This window comes from Oncorhynchus clarkii, chromosome 26 (genome assembly GCF_045791955.1).
Source record: "Oncorhynchus clarkii lewisi isolate Uvic-CL-2024 chromosome 26, UVic_Ocla_1.0, whole genome shotgun sequence".
Lineage (NCBI taxonomy): Eukaryota > Metazoa > Chordata > Actinopteri > Salmoniformes > Salmonidae > Oncorhynchus > Oncorhynchus clarkii.
The window spans coordinates 47395509-47415962 of NC_092172.1; the positions used below are offsets into that span (position 1 = coordinate 47395509).

The 20454-nt window shown below is 43.7% G+C and overlaps 1 protein-coding gene across 1 annotated transcript in view; it reads left to right on the forward strand.

Moving 5' to 3' along the window:
• The first annotated feature begins 10507 nt into the window (after nt 1-10507).
• Nucleotides 10508-20454, forward strand: part of LOC139384665 (OTU domain-containing protein 7A-like) — a 102278-nt gene continuing 92331 nt past the window's right edge. The window contains exon 1 of the mRNA XM_071129488.1: nt 10508-10653. The gene's annotated coding sequence lies outside the window, so the exon portion shown is untranslated. The remainder of the gene's footprint in view (nt 10654-20454) is intronic.

Below are 20454 nucleotides of genomic sequence, written 5' to 3' on the forward strand. Positions count from 1 at the left end.
GGGGGTTGTCTTTAGTTCAGTTATATAGAATGGGGGTTGCCTTTAGTTCAGTTATATAGAATGGGGGTTGTCTTTAGTTCAGTTATATAGAATGGGGGTTGTCTTTAGTTCAGTTATATAGAATGGGGGTTGTCTTTAGTTCAGTTATATAGAATGGGGGTTGCATTTAGTTCAGTTATATAGAATGGGGGTTGTCTTTAGTTCAGTTATATAGCATGGGGGTTGCCTTTAGTTCAGTTATATAGCATGGGGGTTGCCTTTAGTTCAGTTATATAGAATGGGGGTTGTCTTTAGTTCAGTTATATAGACTGGGGGTTGTCTTTAGTTCAGTTATATAGAATGGGGGTTGTCTTTAGTTCAGTTATATAGACTGGGGGTTGTCTTTAGTTCAGTTATATAGAATGGGGGTTGTCTTTAGTTCAGTTATATAGAATGGGGGTTGTCTTTAGTTCAGTTATATAGAATGGGGGTTGTCTTTAGTTCAGTTATATAGAATGGGGGTTGTCTTTAGTTCAGTTATATAGAATGGGGGTTGTCTTTAGTTATATAGAATGGGGGTTGTCTTTAGTTCAGTTATATAGAATGGGGGTTGTCTTTAGTTCAGTTAAATAGAATGGGGGTTGTCTTTAGTTATATAGAATGGGGGTTGTCTTTAGTTCAGTTATATAGAATGGGGGTTGTCTTTAGTTCAGTTATATAGAATGGGGGTTGCCTTTAGTTCAGTTATATAGAATGGGGGTTGCCTTTAGTTCAGTTATATAGAATGGGGGTTGCCTTTAGTTCAGTTATATAGAATGGGGGTTGTCTTTAGTTCAGTTATATAGAATGGGGGTTGCCTTTAGTTCAGTTATATAGAATGGGGGTTGCCTTTAGTTCAGTTATATAGAATGGGGGTTGCCTTTAGTTCAGTAATATACTGTAGAATGGGGGTTGTCTTTAGTTCAGTTATATAGACTGGGGGTTGTCTTTAGTTCAGTTATATAGAATGGGGGTTGTCTTTAGTTCAGTTATATAGAATGGGGGTTGCCTTTAGTTCAGTTATATAGAATGGGGGTTGCCTTTAGTTATATAGACTGGGGGTTGTCTTTAGTTCAGTTATATAGAATGGGGGTTGTCTTTAGTTCAGTTATATAGAATGGGGGTTGCCTTTAGTTCAGTTATATAGAATGGGGGTTGCCTTTAGTTCAGTTATATAGAATGGGGGTTGTCTTTAGTTCAGTTATATAGAATGGGGGTTGTCTTTAGTTCAGTTATATAGAATGGGGGTTGTCTTTAGTTCAGTTATATAGAATGGGGGTTGTCTTTAGTTCAGTTATATAGAATGGGGGTTGCCTTTAGTTCAGTTATATAGAATGGGGGTTGTCTTTAGTTCAGTTATATAGAATGGGGGTTGTCTTTAGTTCAGTTATATAGATTGGGGGTTGTCTTTAGTTCAGTTATATAGAATGGGGGTTGCCTTTAGTTCAGTTATATAGAATGGGGGTTGCCTTTAGTTCAGTTATATAGAATGGGGGTTGTCTTTAGTTCAGTTATATAGAATGGGGGTTGCCTTTAGTTCAGTTATATAGAATGGGGGTTGTCTTTAGTTCAGTTATATAGAATGGGGGTTGTCTTTAGTTCAGTTATATAGAATGGGGGTTGTCTTTAGTTCAGTTATATAGAATGGGGGTTGCATTTAGTTCAGTTATATAGAATGGGGGTTGTCTTTAGTTCAGTTATATAGCATGGGGGTTGCCTTTAGTTCAGTTATATAGCATGGGGGTTGCCTTTAGTTCAGTTATATAGAATGGGGGTTGTCTTTAGTTCAGTTATATAGACTGGGGGTTGTCTTTAGTTCAGTTATATAGAATGGGGGTTGTCTTTAGTTCAGTTATATAGACTGGGGGTTGTCTTTAGTTCAGTTATATAGAATGGGGGTTGTCTTTAGTTCAGTTATATAGAATGGGGGTTGTCTTTAGTTCAGTTATATAGAATGGGGGTTGTCTTTAGTTCAGTTATATAGAATGGGGGTTGTCTTTAGTTCAGTTATATAGAATGGGGGTTGTCTTTAGTTATATAGAATGGGGGTTGTCTTTAGTTCAGTTATATAGAATGGGGGTTGTCTTTAGTTCAGTTAAATAGAATGGGGGTTGTCTTTAGTTATATAGAATGGGGGTTGTCTTTAGTTCAGTTATATAGAATGGGGGTTGTCTTTAGTTCAGTTATATAGAATGGGGGTTGCCTTTAGTTCAGTTATATAGAATGGGGGTTGCCTTTAGTTCAGTTATATAGAATGGGGGTTGCCTTTAGTTCAGTTATATAGAATGGGGGTTGTCTTTAGTTCAGTTATATAGAATGGGGGTTGCCTTTAGTTCAGTTATATAGAATGGGGGTTGCCTTTAGTTCAGTTATATAGAATGGGGGTTGCCTTTAGTTCAGTAATATACTGTAGAATGGGGGTTGTCTTTAGTTCAGTTATATAGACTGGGGGTTGTCTTTAGTTCAGTTATATAGAATGGGGGTTGTCTTTAGTTCAGTTATATAGAATGGGGGTTGCCTTTAGTTCAGTTATATAGAATGGGGGTTGCCTTTAGTTATATAGACTGGGGGTTGTCTTTAGTTCAGTTATATAGAATGGGGGTTGTCTTTAGTTCAGTTATATAGAATGGGGGTTGCCTTTAGTTCAGTTATATAGAATGGGGATTGTCTTTAGTTCAGTTATATAGAATGGGGGTTGTCTTTAGTTATATAGAATGGGGGTTGCCTTTAGTTCAGTTATATAGAATGGGGGTTGCTTTTAGTTATATAGAATGGGGGTTGCCTTTAGTTATATAGAATGGGGGTTGTACAAAGGTATTTGTGCCACAATACGGCTGTGGTGGTTAGTCCTCTACACTATACATGATTTAGCCACTTCTATCGTTGTCATGCCTTGTCTTCCTGGACAGTATACAGCCAGGCTAGTGGCTGGTTATGCTGTGGGACAACTGCCAAGCAGGAGTGAAGGCCTGTTCACCCCGCTATCATCCAGAAGGCGAGGTCAGTACCCGAGCCACTGCCTGTTCACCCCGCAATCATCCAGAAGGCGAGGTCAGTACCCGAGCCACTGCCTGTTCACCCCGCTATCATCCAGAAGGCGAGGTCAGTACCCGAGCCACTGCCTGTTCACCCCGCTATCATCCAGAAGGCGAGGTCAGTACCCGAGCCACTGCCTGTTCACCCCGCTATCATCCAGAAGGCGAGGTCAGTACCCGAGCCACTGCCTGTTCACCCCGCTATCATCCAGAAGGCGAGGTCAGTACCCGAGCCACTGCCTGTTCACCCCGCTATCATCCAGAAGGCGAGGTCAGTACCCGAGCCACTGCCTGTTCCCCCCGCTATCATCCAGAAGGCGAGGTCAGTACCCGAGCCACTGCCTGTTCACCCCGCTATCATCCAGAAGGCAAGGTCAGTACCCGAGCCACTGCCTGTTCACCCCGCTATCATCCAGAAGGCGAGGTCAGTACCCGAGCCACTGCCTGTTCCCCCCGCTATCATCCAGAAGGCGAGGTCAGTACCCGAGCCACTGCCTGTTCACCCCGCTATGATCCAGAAGGCGAGGTCAGTACCCGAGCCACTGCCTGTTCACCCCGCTATCATCCAGAAGGCGAGGTCAGTACCCGAGCCACTGCCTGTTCCCCCCGCTATCATCCAGAAGGCGAGGTCAGTACAGGTGCATCAAAGCTGGGACCGAGAGACTGAAAAACAGCTTCTATCTCAAGGCCATCAGACTGTTAAACAGCCACCACTAACATTGAGTGGCTGCTGCCAACACACTGACTCAACTCCAGCCACTTTAATAATGGAAATCGATGTAAAATATATCACTAGCTACTTAATATAATGTTTACATACCCTACATTACTCATCTCATATGTATATACTGTACTCTATACCATCTACTGCATCTTGCCTATGCAATTGTTTCTCTCACCACTCACCCCCCCCCCCCCCCCCCCCACCCCACCTCACCTCACATTCCCTCTGGCATACCAGCTGTGACCCAGTCCTCTCACCACTCTGCCAGGCCAAGGTACCAACTCACATTCCCTCTGGCAGACCAGCTGTGACCCAAATCACTAGGAGAAGGATTGGGGGAAAGATGACTGCCCAGATGAGAAGACCGATAAGGAGTCTGTTTTAGATTAGTGCTTCCCACTCCAACGTACTGTCGTGTGGTAATGACATCATAAAGCTGTGTATCACATGACAGGAAGAGAGGGTTGACTGAATGAGTAGGAGCGAATGGCACTATAAAGCTGAATATCACATGACAGGAAGAGAGGGTTGACTGACTGAGTAGGAGCGAATAGCATTATAAAGCTGAATATCACATGACAGGAAGAGAGGGTTGACTGAGTAGGAGCGAATGGCATTATAAAGCTGAATATCACATGACAGGAAGAGAGGGTTGACTGAATGAGTAGGAGCGAATGGCATTATAAAGCTGAATATCACATGACAGGAAGAGAGGGTTGACTGACTGAGTAGGAGCGAATAGCATTATAAAGCTGAATATCACATGACAGGAAGAGAGGGTTGACTGAGTAGGAGCGAATGGCATTATAAAGCTGAATATCACATGACAGGAAGAGAGGGTTGACTGACTGAGTAGGAGCGAATGGCATTTTAAAGCTGAATATCACATGACAGGAAGAGAGGGTTGACTGAACGAGTAGGAGCGAATGGCATTATAAAGCTGAATATCACATGACAGGAAGAGAGGGTTGACTGAGTGAGTAGGAGCGAATGGCATTATAAAGCTGAATATCACATGACAGGAAGAGAGGGTTGACTGAACGAGTAGGAGCGAATGGCATCATAAAGCTGAATATCACATGACAGGAAGAGAGGGTTGACTGAACGAGTAGGAGCGAATGGCATTATAAAGCTGAATATCACATGACAGGAAGAGAGGGTTGACTATATGACTAGGAGCGAATGGCATTATAAAGCTGAATATCACATGACAGGAAGAGAGGGTTGACTGACTGAGTAGGAGCGAATAGCATTATAAAGCTGAATATCACATGACAGGAAGAGAGGGTTGACTGAGTAGGAGCGAATGGCATTATAAAGCTGAATATCACATGACAGGAAGAGAGGGTTGACTGACTGAGTAGGAGCGAATGGCATTTTAAAGCTGAATATCACATGACAGGAAGAGAGGGTTGACTGAACGAGTAGGAGCGAATGGCATTATAAAGCTGAATATCACATGACAGGAAGAGAGGGTTGACTGAGTGAGTAGGAGCGAATGGCATTATAAAGCTGAATATCACATGACAGGAAGAGAGGGTTGACTGAACGAGTAGGAGCGAATGGCATCATAAAGCTGAATATCACATGACAGGAAGAGAGGGTTGACTGAACGAGTAGGAGCGAATGGCATTATAAAGCTGAATATCACATGACAGGAAGAGAGGGTTGACTATATGACTAGGAGCGAATGGCATTATAAAGCTGAATATCACATGACAGGAAGAGAGGTTTGACTATATGACTAGGAGCGAATGGCATTATAAAGCTGAATATCACATGACAGGAAGGGAAATTGACTATATGACTAGGACAAAAAGAGACCGCTCATAATGAAGTTTCAGATGGCCAAGTTAGTAGTCTATAGACAATATGAATATTGTTGTTGCTATTTTCATGTCATCCAACAAATGTAATTGGATTCGGTGTTATGGTCAGATTACATGAAAACAGAGCTCTTCGGACAGGGTTTGGTGTTGAAAGAAAGGATGTGATAAACAGAAAATAAACCCCCCCACACCTACTGTAAAATATGGTGGTGGATTTTTGATGTTTTGGGGATATTTTGCTTCCACTGGTCCTGAGGCCCTTGTTAGGGTCAACGGCATCATGAACTTTACCCAGTACCAGAACATTTTAGCCAAAAAAAACTGGTTTCCTCTGCCTGCAAGTGGATCTTCCAGCAAGATAATAGCACACATGAAATTTCACAAAGAAATTGACGACTAAATCAACATTTTCGCAATGGTCATCTGAGCCTCATGGACCCCCCATTGAAGAGGACGGTCCATAAGAGCAGACGAAGGATATCAAGGATCTGGACAGATTCTGTATGGAGGAATAAGGTCTAAGATTCCTCCCAAAGTTTTCTCTAATCTCAGTAGAGATTTTATAGGAAAAAGACTCGGTGCAGTTATCATGGCGAGGTATTGAAAACAAGGGGTGACAATAATTTTGATCTCTTTTTTTTCCAGGGAGAAAAACGCATTACTTGTTTAGCAAAAATCTCTTTCTCTGAGAAATGATGTTTGTATAAAATAATATAATTTCACAATTTTTAGAGCAAATAAGCAGATATTTTTTTTATACAGCATTTTTCACTCATCTTTATCAACGGTGCCAATAATTTTGGACCTGACTAGGCTATTTATTTTACCTTTATTTAACTAGGCAAGTCAGTTGAGAACAAATTCTTGTTTTCAATGACGGCCTATGTTGGTCTCAATACGTTAGTCTGCCTGTTCAGGAGCAGAACGACAGATTTGTACCTTGTAAGCTCGGGGGTTTGAACTTGTGGTTAGAGTGAACTGGTTACTAGTCCAACACTCTAACCACTAGGCTACCCTGCCGCCCCATACTGAGGGTACAAAACATTAGGAACACCTTCCTAATATTTAGTTGCATCCCCTTTAGCCCTCAGCACAGCCTCAACTTGTCAGGTCATGGACTCTACAAGGTGTTGAAAGCCTTCCACAGGGTCTCTACAAGGTGTTGAAAGCCTTCCACAGGGTCTCTACAAGGTGTTGAAAGCCTTCCACAGGGTCTCTACAAGGTGTTGAAAGCCTTCCACAGGGACTCTACACGGTGTTGAAAGCCTGTTCTGTTGAGCTTGTGTGGCCTACCACTTCGCGGCTGAGCCGTTGTTGCTCCTAGATGTTTCCACTTCACAATAACAGCGCTTACAGTTGACAGGGGGCAGCTCCAGCAGGGCAGATATTTGACGAACTGACTTGTTAGAAAGGTGACATCTCATGACGGTGCCACGTTGAAGGTCACTGAGCTCTTCAATAAGACCATTCTATTGCCAATGTTTGTCTATGGAGATTGCATGGCGGTGTGTTCGATTTTAGATACCTGTCAGCAACGGATGTAACTGAAATAGCCAACTCCACTAATTTGAAGTGGTGTCCACAAACGTTTGTATAAATTGTCTATGGTCATATGAATATTGCATTGACTGTTGTCTGTTGGGATGTGGCGGCAGGTAGCCTAGTGGTTAGAGTGTTGGACTAGTAACCAGCAGGTAGCCTAGTGGTTAGAGTGTTGGACTAGTAACCAGCAGGTAGCCTAGTGGTTAGAGTGTTGGACTAGTAACCAGCAGGTAGACTAGTGGTTAGAGAGTTAGACTAGTAACCAGCAGGTAGCCTAGTGGTTAGAGCGTCGGGCCAGTAACCAGCAGGTAGTCTAGTGGTTAGAGTGTTGGACTAGTAACCAGCAGGTAGACTAGTGGTTAGAGTGTTGGGCCAGTAACCAGCAGGTAGCCTAGTGGTTAGAGCGTTGGACTAGTAACCAGCAGGTAGCCTAGTGGTTAGAGCGTTGGACTAGTAACCAGTAGGTAGCCTAGTGGTTAGAGTGTTGGACTAGTAACCAGCAGGTAGCCTAGTGGTTAGAGTGTTGGACTAGTAACCAGCAGGTAGCCTAGTGGTTAGAGTGTTGGACTAGTAACCAGCAGGTAGCCTAGTGGTTAGAGTGTTGGGCTAGTAACCAGCAGGTAGCCTAGTGGTTAGAGTGTTGGACTAGTAACCAGCAGGTAGACTAGTGGTTAGAGTGTTGGGCCAGTAACCAGCAAGTAGCCTAGTGGTTAGAGTGTTGGACTAGTAACCAGCAGGTAGCCTAGTGGTTAGAGCATTGGACTAGTAACCAGAAGGTAGCCTAGTGGTTAGAGCATTGGACTAGTAACCAGCAGGTAGCCTAGTGGTTAGAGCGTTGGACTAGTAACCAGCAGGTAGACTAGTGGTTAGAGTGTTGGACTAGTAACCAGCAGGTAGCCTAGTGGTTAGAGTGTTGGACTAGTAACCAGCAGGTAGCCTAGTGGTTAGAGTGTTGGACTAGAAACCAGCAGGTAGCCTAGTGGTTAGAGCATTGGACTAGTAACCAGAAGGTAGCCTAGTGGTTAGAGCATTGGACTAGTAACCAGCAGGTAGCCTAGTGGTTAGAGCGTTGGACTAGTAACCAGCAGGTAGACTAGTGGTTAGAATGTTGGACTAGTAACCAGCAGGTAGCCTAGTGGTTAGAGTGTTGGACTAGTAACCAACAGATAGCCTAGTGGTTAGAGCGTTGGACTAGTAACCAGCAGGTAGCCTAGTGGTTAGAGTGTTGGACTAGTAACCAGCAGGTAGCCTAGTGGTTAGAGTGTTGGACTAGTAACCAGCAGGTAGACGAGTGGTTAGAGTGTTGGACTAGTAACCAGCAGGTAGTCTAGTGGTTAGAGTGTTGGACTAGTAACCAGCAGGTAGCCTAGTGGTTAGAGTGTTGGACTAGTAACCGGAAGGTAGACTAGTGGTTAGAGTGTTGGACTAGTAACCAGCAGGTAGCCTAGTGGTTAGAGTGTTGGACTAGTAACCAGCAGGTAGCCTAGTGGTTAGAGTGTTGGACTAGTAACCAGCAGGTAGACGAGTGGTTAGAGTGTTGGACTAGTAACCAGCAGGTAGTCTAGTGGTTAGAGTGTTGGACTAGTAACCAGCAGGTAGCCTAGTGGTTAGAGCGTTGGACTAGTAACCAGCAGGTAGCCTAGTGTTAGAGTGTTGGACTAGTAACCAGCAGGTAACCTAGTGGTTAGAGCTTCGGGCCAGTAACCAGCAGGTAGCCTAGTGGTTAGAGTGTTGGATTAGTAACCAGCAGGTAGCCTAGTGGTTAGAGTGTTGGACTAGTAACCAGCAGGTAGCCTAGTGGTTAGAGCATTGGACTAATAACCAACAGATAGCCTAGTGGCTAGAGCGTTGGGCCAGTAACCAACAGGTAGCCTAGAATCCCCGAGCTGACAAGGTACAAATCTGTCGTTCTGCCCCTGAACAGGCAGTTAACTCACTGTTTCTAGGCCAGTTAACCCACTGTTCCTAGACCAGTTAACCCACTGTTCCTAGACCAGTTAACCCACTGTTCCTAGACCAGTTAACCCCACTGTTCCTAGACCAGTTAACCCACTGTTCCTAGACCAGTTAACCCACTGTTCCTAGACCAGTTAACCCACTGTTCCTAGACCAGTTAACCCACTGTTCCTAGACCAGTTAACCCACTGTTCCTAGACCAGTTAACCCCACTGTTCCTAGACCAGTTAACCCACTGTTCCTAGACCAGTTAACCCACTGTTCCTAGACCAGTTAACCCACTGTTCCTAGACCAGTTAACCCACTGTTCCTAGACCAGTTAACCCACTGTTCCTAGGCCAGTTAACCCACTGTTCCTAGACCAGTTAACCCCACTGTTCCTAGACCAGTTAACCCACTGTTCCTAGACCAGTTAACCCACTGTTCCTAGACCAGTTAACCCACTGTTCCTAGACCAGTTAACCCACTGTTCCTAGACCAGTTAACCCCACTGTTCCTAGACCAGTTAACCCACTGTTCCTAGACCAGTTAACCCACTGTTCCTAGACCAGTTAACCCACTGTTCCTAGACCAGTTAACCCACTGTTCCTAGACCAGTTAACCCACTGTTCCTAGGCCGTCATTGAAAATAATAATTTGTTCTTAACTGACTAGTTAAATAAATAAAATACATGTGTCATTTCTGTCCACAAAGAGACATCAGACACACATCAACTGGTGATTGGCTGGTAAGATATTAATGTATATGCGTTTAGTCCCTATTTCTGTTGTTTTAATTACATTTTTTTCGGGCTAACAATTTAAACGAATGACTACACAGACAGGACTAGAATTATATATATATATATATTTTTTCAAATGTGAGACTACAGTAGCCCATGGTTATCGCTCCACTGCACATCATCAGCCATTCAAATACAGAACAATGCCATTGATGTACAGAGCAACAATGTAGCCACTCGAGAACATGACGGCATTGTCTTTCCACGGTCGTTCCGCCAGCCGGGACCCGACAAGCGCCATCCACTGGTGAGTCCCTCTGCTGTGATAATGAAGCCTAGTGTTACCATAGTAATACATTGTATAAGTACCAGCGCCATTTATATAACCACCACACTACTCCAGAAGAATCCCGTCTCCTAAATGATGTTGGTTTAAGCCTACAACCAGACAAGCGCCCAAACCGGCCGGCGGGTTCTGAATTCGGTAGACAGAGAGACACTGCGCGACAGAGAGAGACAGAGACAGAGAGAGAAAGAGAGAGAGAGAGAGAGAGGAAAGGGAGATAGTCAATGGCATTATTAAAGGAGGGGTGGACGCTGTTGATCCTTGACGTCATGCTGTGGAATGGAACGGTGGGAGTGACTTTAGTGCTCGTGCTGCAGCAGCAGGCGGAGATAGAGACAGAATGACGGCAGGCGGATGAGAGGAGCACAGACCCCGTCTGGCGGGCATGTTTATCAAAATAAAAACACGAAACACACAGAGACACAAAGGACCAGTGGGGATTAAACAAATAATGACGGGAGTCAGTGACTTAAAATACACGGTGAGTTGATGCCTATGTGGATGTAATACTATATATATCTGGATATAGTAAATAATTTATGCTGTCATTCTTTTTCCTTCCGTTAGGCAGGTGCACCCGGTTGGTCCGGTAGATTTGCATGTCGAGTCTATGCACGGTTTTGGATTCATTTGTTATTATATTGACTAGATAACCTATACCGTAGCCTATGATGAGATTGGCAAATGCAAGTGATATTTGTGGAGAATGGTACAAAGAGATATCAATCTCAACAGTGTGGCCTTTTTCAAGGTATTCGGTGAACCGAATGTGATATTTTATAGGCCCCCCCCGTCGTTGTTTTTCTGTCATGAAAGGAACAGAGCATTATCGTTTCATGAGGATGGTAGGACCTACGCTACACAACGTAGGCTACACGCTCTGAGTAATGTGATGATTCAATTCGGGGAGCAGCCTACAGTACGTAACCTTTAGTGTAAAGACAGTCTCATACAACACGGTAGTCTACGTAACATGTCGTTGAGCATAGGAATAGACCACGCGTAAAAAAAAACACACACACACACACACAATGCATCCAGAAAACACAATATAGAGGTTGTGTAATCACACTCCTGCTATAGCACGAGACATCCCTGATACCTGTCGCTCCATACATTATTCGTAACCTTAATGTGACTTTGTTTATTTCTGCGACACAAAACGCACAGATAGGCCTGCATTTAACTGAAGCACCGATTTAATATATTATTCTGCCTTCTTTTGTCGACGACCAGCATCTATAGGATATATATATATATTTATATACAGTATATAAAACCGTTGGACCATGGTTTATAGGCCTGAGTAAACGATAGGTATCGCTGTAATAATAGTCAGACGTCGTTGTGTGTCTTGAGTTCAGTCGTCATTTCAAATGGCTCCGCGTATCATGATAAAGTAACACATACTTGTAAAGGCCTTCATTGTCAGGAGGATGTGGTTGCTGGATCACTGCTATGGAATTGCAGTCTTGTTATTTCCTTTCTGTGAAGTGATTGGCTAGCCGCGTTGTTCTGTGACAGTCTATTGGCTATAATGATGCTGGGACATGTCATCGACGTCCTCATATTTTCCATTTCATCTGTTGACAATGGTCTGTCTGTCTGTCTGTCTGTCTGTCTGTCTGTCTGTTTGTCTGTCTGTCTCTCGTCTGTCTGTCTGTCTGTCTGTCTGTCTGTCTGTCTGTCGTCTGTCTGTCTGTCTGTCTGTCTGTCTGTCTGTCTCTCTCGTCTGTCTGTCTGTCTGTCTGTCTGTCTGTCTGTCTGTCTGTCTGTCTGTCTGTCTGTCTGTCTGTTATTGTGTACACCTAGCTACATTGTGTATTCTGGTTGGATGAGGTACCACATATCTGTTCAAGTGTTGTGTTGTTGTCTAGTATTTCCATAGCATAGGGTTTTGTGAATCTGACTAGCGTTGTGTTTACTATATATACCTTTACACCATGTGTTGATGCTTCACCACCTGAGGCCACCCACCTGACCATACCAGTAGCTGGATCCATCCACCTGACCATACCAGTACCTGGATCCACCCACCTGACCATACCAATACCTGGATCCACCCACCTGACCATACCAGTACCTGGATCCATCCACCTGACCATACCAGTACCTGGATCCATCCACCTGACCATACCAGTACCTGGATCCATCCATCCATCCACCTGACCATACCAGTACCTGGATCCATCCACCTGACCATACCAGTACCTGGATCCATCCACCTGACCATACCAGTGCCTGGATCTATCCACCTGACCATACCAGTACCTGGATCCATCCACCTGACCATACCAGTACCTGGGTCCATCCATCCACCTGACCATACTAGTACCTGGGTCCATACACCTGACCATACCAGTACCTGGATCCAGCCACCTGACCATACCAGTACCTGGATCCATCCACCTGGCCATACCAGTACCTGGGTCCATCCACCTGACCATACCAGTACCTGGATCCATCCACCTGACCATACCAGTACCTGGATCCACCCACCTGACCGTACCAGTACCTGGATCCATCCACCTGACCATACCAGTACCTGGATCCATCCACCTGACCATACCAGTACCTGGATCCATCCACCTGACCATACCAGTACCTGGATCCATCCACCTGACCATACCAGTACCTGGGTCCATCCACCTGACCATACCAGTACCTGGATCCATCCACCTGACCATACCAGTACCTGGATCCATCCACCTGACCATACCAGTACCAGGATCCATCCATCCACCTGACCATACCAGTACCTGGATCCATCCACCTGACCATACCATTACCTGGATCCATCCACCTGACCATACCAGTACCTGGGTCCATTCACCTGACCATCCAGTACCTGGATCCACCCACCTGACCATACCAGTACCTGGATCCACCCACCCACTCCAGACACAAACTATTATGTAATAATTATACTGATTGAATGGCATACAACCTTAGAAATATAATTACTTCTGTGTCTCTGTCTACAACATGGACTCAAACTAGTTAAATATAATAACATCTATGTCTCTGTCTACAACATGGACTCCAACTAGTTAAATATAATGACATCTGTGTCTCTGTCTACAACATGGACTCAAACTATTTAAATATAATAACATCTATGTCTCTGTCTACAACATGGACTCCAACTAGTTAAATATAATGACATCTGTGTCTCTGTCTACAACATGGACTCAAACTATTTAAATATACTGACTTCTATGTCTCTGTCTACAACATGGACTCCAACTAGTTAAATATAATGACATCTGTGTCTCTGTCTACAACATGGACTCAAACTATTTAAATATACTGACTTCTGTTTCTCTGTCTACAACATGGACTCCAACTAGTTAAATATAATGACATCTGTGTCTCTGTCTACAACATGGACTCAAACTAGTTAAATATAATAAAATCTGTGTCTCTGTCTACAACATGGACTCCAACTAGTTAAGACTCAGACTTCTTACCTAGGAACCTCGGCCACGGTCATTCCCCTGTTTTCTGTGTTCCGTGTCTGAGTGTGTGTGTGTGTGTGTGTGTGTGTGTGCATAGCAGGGTCTCATCCTATTCTAGATTTAGGTCAGGTCCCAGCAGCATGCATTAGAGTGATGTGAGATCATGTAGTGGGCAGAGGGGGGTTGGTAGAGGGGCGGAGGGGGGTTGGCAGAGGGGTGGAGGGGGGTTGGTGGAGGGAGGGGGGCTCTCACAAAGAGGGAGGATAAACCTGAAGAAGAAACGCTCATACGGTAGCACCACCAAGCTATGAATACCCTTTTCATAATGCCTTATGAGCTACTTATAATGCATTAAAAGGTTGTGGTGGTGTCTAGAGAGTGGAGCCTATGGCAGGTTATAACCAGTATATGTCAGGTGTTTAACAGGTGTTTAGAGAGTAGAGCCTATATCAGGTTATAACCAGTATATGTCAGGTGTATAACAGGTGTCTAGAGAGTGGAGCCTATGGCAGGTTATAACCAGTATATGTCAGGTGTATAACAGGTGTCTAGAGAGTGGAGCCTATAGCAGGTTATAACCAGTATATGTCAGGTGTATAACAGGTGTCTAGAGAGTGGAGCCCATAGCAGGTTATAACCAGTATATGTCAGGTGTATAACAGGTGTCTAGAGAGTGGAGCCTATAGCAGGTTATAACCAGTATATGTCAGGTGTATAATATGTGTCTAGAGAGTGGAGCCTTTAGCAGGTTATAACCAGTATATGTCAGGTGTATAATATGTGTCTAGAGAGTGGAGCCTATGGCAGGTTATAACCAGTATATGTCAGGTGTATAATATGTGTCTAGAGAGTGGAGCCTATGGCAGGTTATAACCAGTATATGTCAGGTGTATAACAGGTGTCTAGAGGATGTAGCATATAGCAGGTTATAACCAGTATATGTCAGGTGTATAACGGGTGTCTAGGCACCTGACTATGCTGACTAAGCCTACAGGGCATTAGCCTGGTTCTAGATTGGTTGGTGCTGTATAGCCACAGTAACTGCTATGGCTGTTTTCATGCATAGTTGGCAAGACAGCACAAATAGATCTGATGCCAGGCTAGCAGGGCATGCTTCTTCTCTTAGGTCTGGACTGTACCACTGTGCTGTGGACATGGGGGTTCTTCTCCTTGGTCTGGACTGTACCACTGTGCTGTGGACACGGGGGTTGTTCTCCTTGGTCTGGACTCTGGACTGTACCACTGTGCTGTGGACATGGGGGTTCTTCTCCTTGGTCTGGACTGTACCACTGTGCTGAGGACATGGGGGTTCTTCTCCTTGGTCTGGACTGTACCACTGTGCTCAGTGTGCTGTGGACATGGAGACTCCGGGGACGCTGCTTGGCCTCGGATCAGACATCCCAGTGAATTCTAGCTCCGTTGCTCCTCGCTCCACAAAGAGACCCATCGGAATGACCCATTGTGGCTTTGTGAATGGATTCCTGTTCGCCTCGGTTCAGCACCAAGGAACTCTGGACCTCTTCTGAGTGATTCAAGAGGAGAGAATCCATAAAGACGTGAGACCAGGACACGTTGCTGTCTTTAAGCCTGGACCCAGATCTGTTTGTGTTAGATTCATGTGACCATAGGCATTGGCAAGACAGCATCAACAGATCTGGGAACAGATCTGGGAACAGGCTACTAGAATAATATGCAAAAATGTTTTTGTATGTAGTATTTTAATTTTTGACCTTTATTTATCCAGGCAAGTCAGTTAAGAACAAATTCTTATTTTCAATGACAGCCTAGGAACAGTGGGTTAACTGCCTGTTCAGGGGCAGAACGACAGAGGAACGACAGAGGGAGAGGGACAGGGATTTGAACTTGCAACCTTCCGGCTACTAGTCGAACGCTATAACCACTAGGCTACCCTGCCGCCCCATTGGTGTCTCCAGGGAAAGTTCATGCCCTGGAGGACTTTGTCTGCGTTCCCAAAACGTTATTATTCCGCCCGTTTCAAATCAATGTTCTGATCCTCATCCTTTTTGTGTTGTAACTGTTCTGAGGTTGTGGGTCGCTATAGTGATCAAACCGCCAACGCTGGACTGGACCACTTCTGACTGTTAGGCTGGTCCCAGATCTGTTTATAAGGATGTTATGTTGAGACTCAGGACATGTTGCAGTCTGTTAGGCTGGTCCCAGATCTGTTTATAAGGATGTTATGTTGAGCTTCAGGGGAATGTTGCTGTCTGTTAGGCTGGTCCCAGATCTGTTTATATGGATGTTGTCACGTGTAGTGATGCCTCCTCTTGAGGAAGTGGATGTTGTTTAGTATGTAGTGATGCCTCCTCTTAGAGGAAGTAGATGTTGTTTTGTATGTAGTGATGCCTCCTCTTGAGGAAGTGGATGTTGTTTCCTCCTCTTGAGGAAGTGGATGTTGTTTTGTATGTAGTGATGCCTCCTCTTAGAGGAAGTAGATGTTGTTTTGTATGTAGTGATGCCTCCTCTTAGAGGAAGTAGATGTTGTTTTGTATGTAGTGATGCCTCCTCTTAGAGGAAGTGGATGTTGTTTTGTATGTAGTGATGCCTCCTATTAGAGGAAGTGGATGTTGTTTTGTATGTAGTGATGCCTCCTCTTAGAGGAAGTAGATGTTGTTTTGTATGTAGTGATGCCTCCTCTTAGAGGAAGTGGATGTTGTTTAGTATGTAGTGATGCCTCCTCTTAGAGGAAGTGGATGTTGTTTTGTATGTAGTGATGCCTCCTCTTAGAGGAAGTGGATGTTGTTTAGTATGTAGTGATGCCTCCTCTTAGAGGAAGTGGATGTTGTTTAGTATGTAGTGATGCCTCTTCTTAGAGGAAGTAGATGTTGTTTAGTATGTAGTGATGCCTCCTCTTAGAGGAAGTGGATGTTGTTTTGTATGTAGTGATGCCCCCTCTTAGAGGAAGTAGATGTTGTTTAGTATGTAGTGATGCCTCCTCTTAGAGGAAGTAGATGTTGTTTAGTATGTAGTGATGCCTCCTCTTGGAGGAAGTAGATGTTGTTTTGTATGTAGTGATGCCTCCTCTTAGAGGAAGTGGATGTTGTTTAGTATGTAGTGATGCCTCCTCTTGAGGAAGTATATGTTGTTTAGTATGTAGTGATGCCTCCCTTAGAGGAAGTAGATGTTGTTTAGTATGTAGTGATGCCTCCTCTTGAGGAAGTAGATGTTGTTTTGTATGTAGTGATGCCTCCTCTTAGAGGAAGTAGATGTTGTTTTGTATGTAGTGATGCCTCCTCTTAGAGGAAGTAGATGTTGTTTAGTATGTAGTGATGCCTCCTCTTAGAGGAAGTAGATGTTGTTTTGTATGTAGTGATGCCTCCTCTTAGAGGAAGTAGATGTTGTTTAGTATGTAGTGATGCCTCCTCTTGAGGAAGTAGATGTTGTTTAGTATGTAGTGATGCCTCCTCTTGAGGAAGTAGATGTTGTTTTGTATGTAGTGATGCCTCCTCTTAGAGGAAGTGGATGTTGTTTTGTATGTAGTGATGCCTCCTCTTAGAGGAAGTAGATGTTGTTTTGTATGTAGTGATGCCTCCTCTTAGAGGAAGTAGATGTTGTTTTGTATGTAGTGATGCCTCCTCTTAGAGGAAGTAGATGTTGTTTAGTATGTAGTGATGCCTCCTCTTAGAGGAAGTAGATGTTGTTTTGTATGTAGTGATGCCTCCTCTTAGAGGAAGTAGATGTTGTTTTGTATGTAGTGATGCCTCCTCTTAGAGGAAGTAGATGTTGTTTAGTATGTAGTGATGCCTCCTCTTAGAGGAAGTAGATGTTGTTTTGTATGTAGTGATGCCTCCTCTTAGAGGAAGTAGATGTTGTTTTGTATGTAGTGATGCCTCCTCTTAGAGGAAGTGGATGTTGTTTAGTATGTAGTGATGCCTCCTCTTAGAGGAAGTAGATGTTGTTTTGTATGTAGTGATGCCTCCTCTTAGAGGAAGTGGATGTTGTTTAGTATGTAGTGATGCCTCCTCTTAGAGGAAGTGGATGTTGTTTTGTATGTAGTGATGCCTCCTCTTAGAGGAAGTAGATGTTGTTTAGTATGTAGTGATGCCTCCTCTTAGAGGAAGTAGATGTTGTTTTGTATGTAGTGATGCCTCCTCTTAGAGGAAGTGGATGTTGTTTTGTATGTAGTGATGCCTCCTCTTAGAGGAAGTAGATGTTGTTTAGTATGTAGTGATGCCTCCTCTTGAGGAAGTAGATGTTGTTTAGTATGTAGTGATGCCTCCTCTTGAGGAAGTAGATGTTGTTTTGTATGTAGTGATGCCTCCTCTTAGAGGAAGTGGATGTTGTTTTGTATGTAGTGATGCCTCCTCTTAGAGGAAGTAGATGTTGTTTTGTATGTAGTGATGCCTCCTCTTAGAGGAAGTAGATGTTGTTTTGTATGTAGTGATGCCTCCTCTTAGAGGAAGTAGATGTTGTTTAGTATGTAGTGATGCCTCCTCTTAGAGGAAGTAGATGTTGTTTTGTATGTAGTGATGCCTCCTCTTAGAGGAAGTAGATGTTGTTTTGTATGTAGTGATGCCTCCTCTTAGAGGAAGTAGATGTTGTTTAGTATGTAGTGATGCCTCCTCTTAGAGGAAGTAGATGTTGTTTTGTATGTAGTGATGCCTCCTCTTAGAGGAAGTAGATGTTGTTTTGTATGTAGTGATGCCTCCTCTTAGAGGAAGTGGATGTTGTTTAGTATGTAGTGATGCCTCCTCTTAGAGGAAGTAGATGTTGTTTTGTATGTAGTGATGCCTCCTCTTAGAGGAAGTGGATGTTGTTTAGTATGTAGTGATGCCTCCTCTTAGAGGAAGTGGATGTTGTTTTGTATGTAGTGATGCCTCCTCTTAGAGGAAGTAGATGTTGTTTAGTATGTAGTGATGCCTCCTCTTAGAGGAAGTAGATGTTGTTTTGTATGTAGTGATGCCTCCTCTTAGAGGAAGTGGATGTTGTTTAGTATGTAGTGATGCCTCCTCTTAGAGGAAGTAGATGTTGTTTTGTATGTAGTGATGCCTCCTCTTAGAGGAAGTAGATGTTGTTTTGTATGTAGTGATGCCTCCTCTTAGAGGAAGTAGATGTTGTTTTGTATGTAGTGATGCCTCCTCTTAGAGGAAGTGGATGTTGTTTAGTATGTAGTGATGCCTCCTCTTAGAGGAAGTGGATGTTGTTTTGTATGTAGTGATGCCTCCTCTTAGAGGAAGTAGATGTTGTTTAGTATGTAGTGATGCCTCCTCTTAGAGGAAGTAGATGTTGTTTTGTATGTAGTGATGCCTCCTCTTAGAGGAAGTAGATGTTGTTTAGTATGTAGTGATGCCTCCTCTTAGAGGAAGTAGATGTTGTTTAGTATGTAGTGATGCCTCCTCTTAGAGGAAGTAGATGTTGTTTAGTATGTAGTGATGCCTCCTCTTAGAGGAAGTAGATGTTGTTTTGTATGTAGTGATGCCTCCTCTTAGAGGAAGTAGATGTTGTTTAGTATGTAGTGATGCCTCCTCTTAGAGGAAGTGGATGTTGTTTAGTATGTAGTGATGCCTCCTCTTAGAGGAAGTAGATGTTGTTTTGTATGTAGTGATGCCTCCTCTTAGAGGAAGTAGATGTTGTTTAGTATGTAGTGATGCCTCCTCTTAGAGGAAGTAGATGTTGTTTAGTATGTAGTGATGCCTCCTCTTAGAGGAAGTAGATGTTGTTTTGTATGTAGTGATGCCTCCTCTTAGAGGAAGTAGATGTTGTTTAGTATGTAGTGATGCCTCCTCTTAGAGGAAGTAGATGTGATGCCTCCTATTGAGGAAGTGGATGTTGTTTTGTATGTAGTGATGCCTCCTCTTAGAGGAAGTAGATGTGATGCCTCCTATTGAGGAAGTGGATGTTGTTTAGTATGTAGTGATGCCCCCTCTTAGAGGAAGTAGATGTTGTTTTGTATGTAGTGATGCCTCCTCTTAGAGGAAGTAGATGTTGTTTTGTATGTAGTGATGCCTCCTCTTAGAGGAAGTGGATGTTGTTTTGTATGTAGTGATGCCTCCTCTTAGAGGAAGTGGATGTTGTTTAGTATGTAGTGATGCCTCCTCTTAGAGGAAGTGGATGTTGTTTAGTATGTAGTGATGCCTCCTCTTAGAGGAAGTAGATGTTGTTTTGTATGTAGTGATGCCTCCTATTGAGGAAGTGGATGTTGTTTAGTATGTAGTGATGCCTCCTCTTAGAGGAAGTGGATGTTGTTTAGTATGTAGTGATGCCTCCTCTTAGAGGAAGTAGATGTGATGCCTCCTATTGAGGAAGTGGATGTTGTTTAGTATGTAGTGATGCCCCCTCTTAGAGGAAGTAGATGTTGTTTAGTATGTAGTGATGCCTCCTCTTAGAGGAAGTAGATGTGATGCCTCCTATTGAGGAAGTGGATGTTGTTTAGTATGTAGTGATGCCCCCTCTTAGAGGAAGTAGATGTTGTTTTGTATGTAGTGATGCCTCCTCTTAGAGGAAGTGGATGTTGTTTAGTATGTAGTGATGCCTCCTCTTAGAGGAAGTGGATGTTGTTTAGTATGTAGTGATGCCTCCTCTTAGAGGAAGTAGATGTTGTTTTGTATGTAGTGATGCCTCCTATTGAGGAAGTGGATGTTGTTTAGTATGTAGTGATGCCTCCTCTTAGAGGAAGTGGATGTTGTTTAGTATGTAGTGATGCCTCCTCTTAGAGGAAGTAGATGTTGTTTTGTATTTAGTGATGCCTCCTATTGAGGAAGTAGATGCTGTAACTAACCCTCAGCAGGAGTCTTGAGGGGCTAACTGTGGTTCTACTGTCAGGCTCCACAGCGTTTTAAATAGTTAACATTTCATAGCTTCCG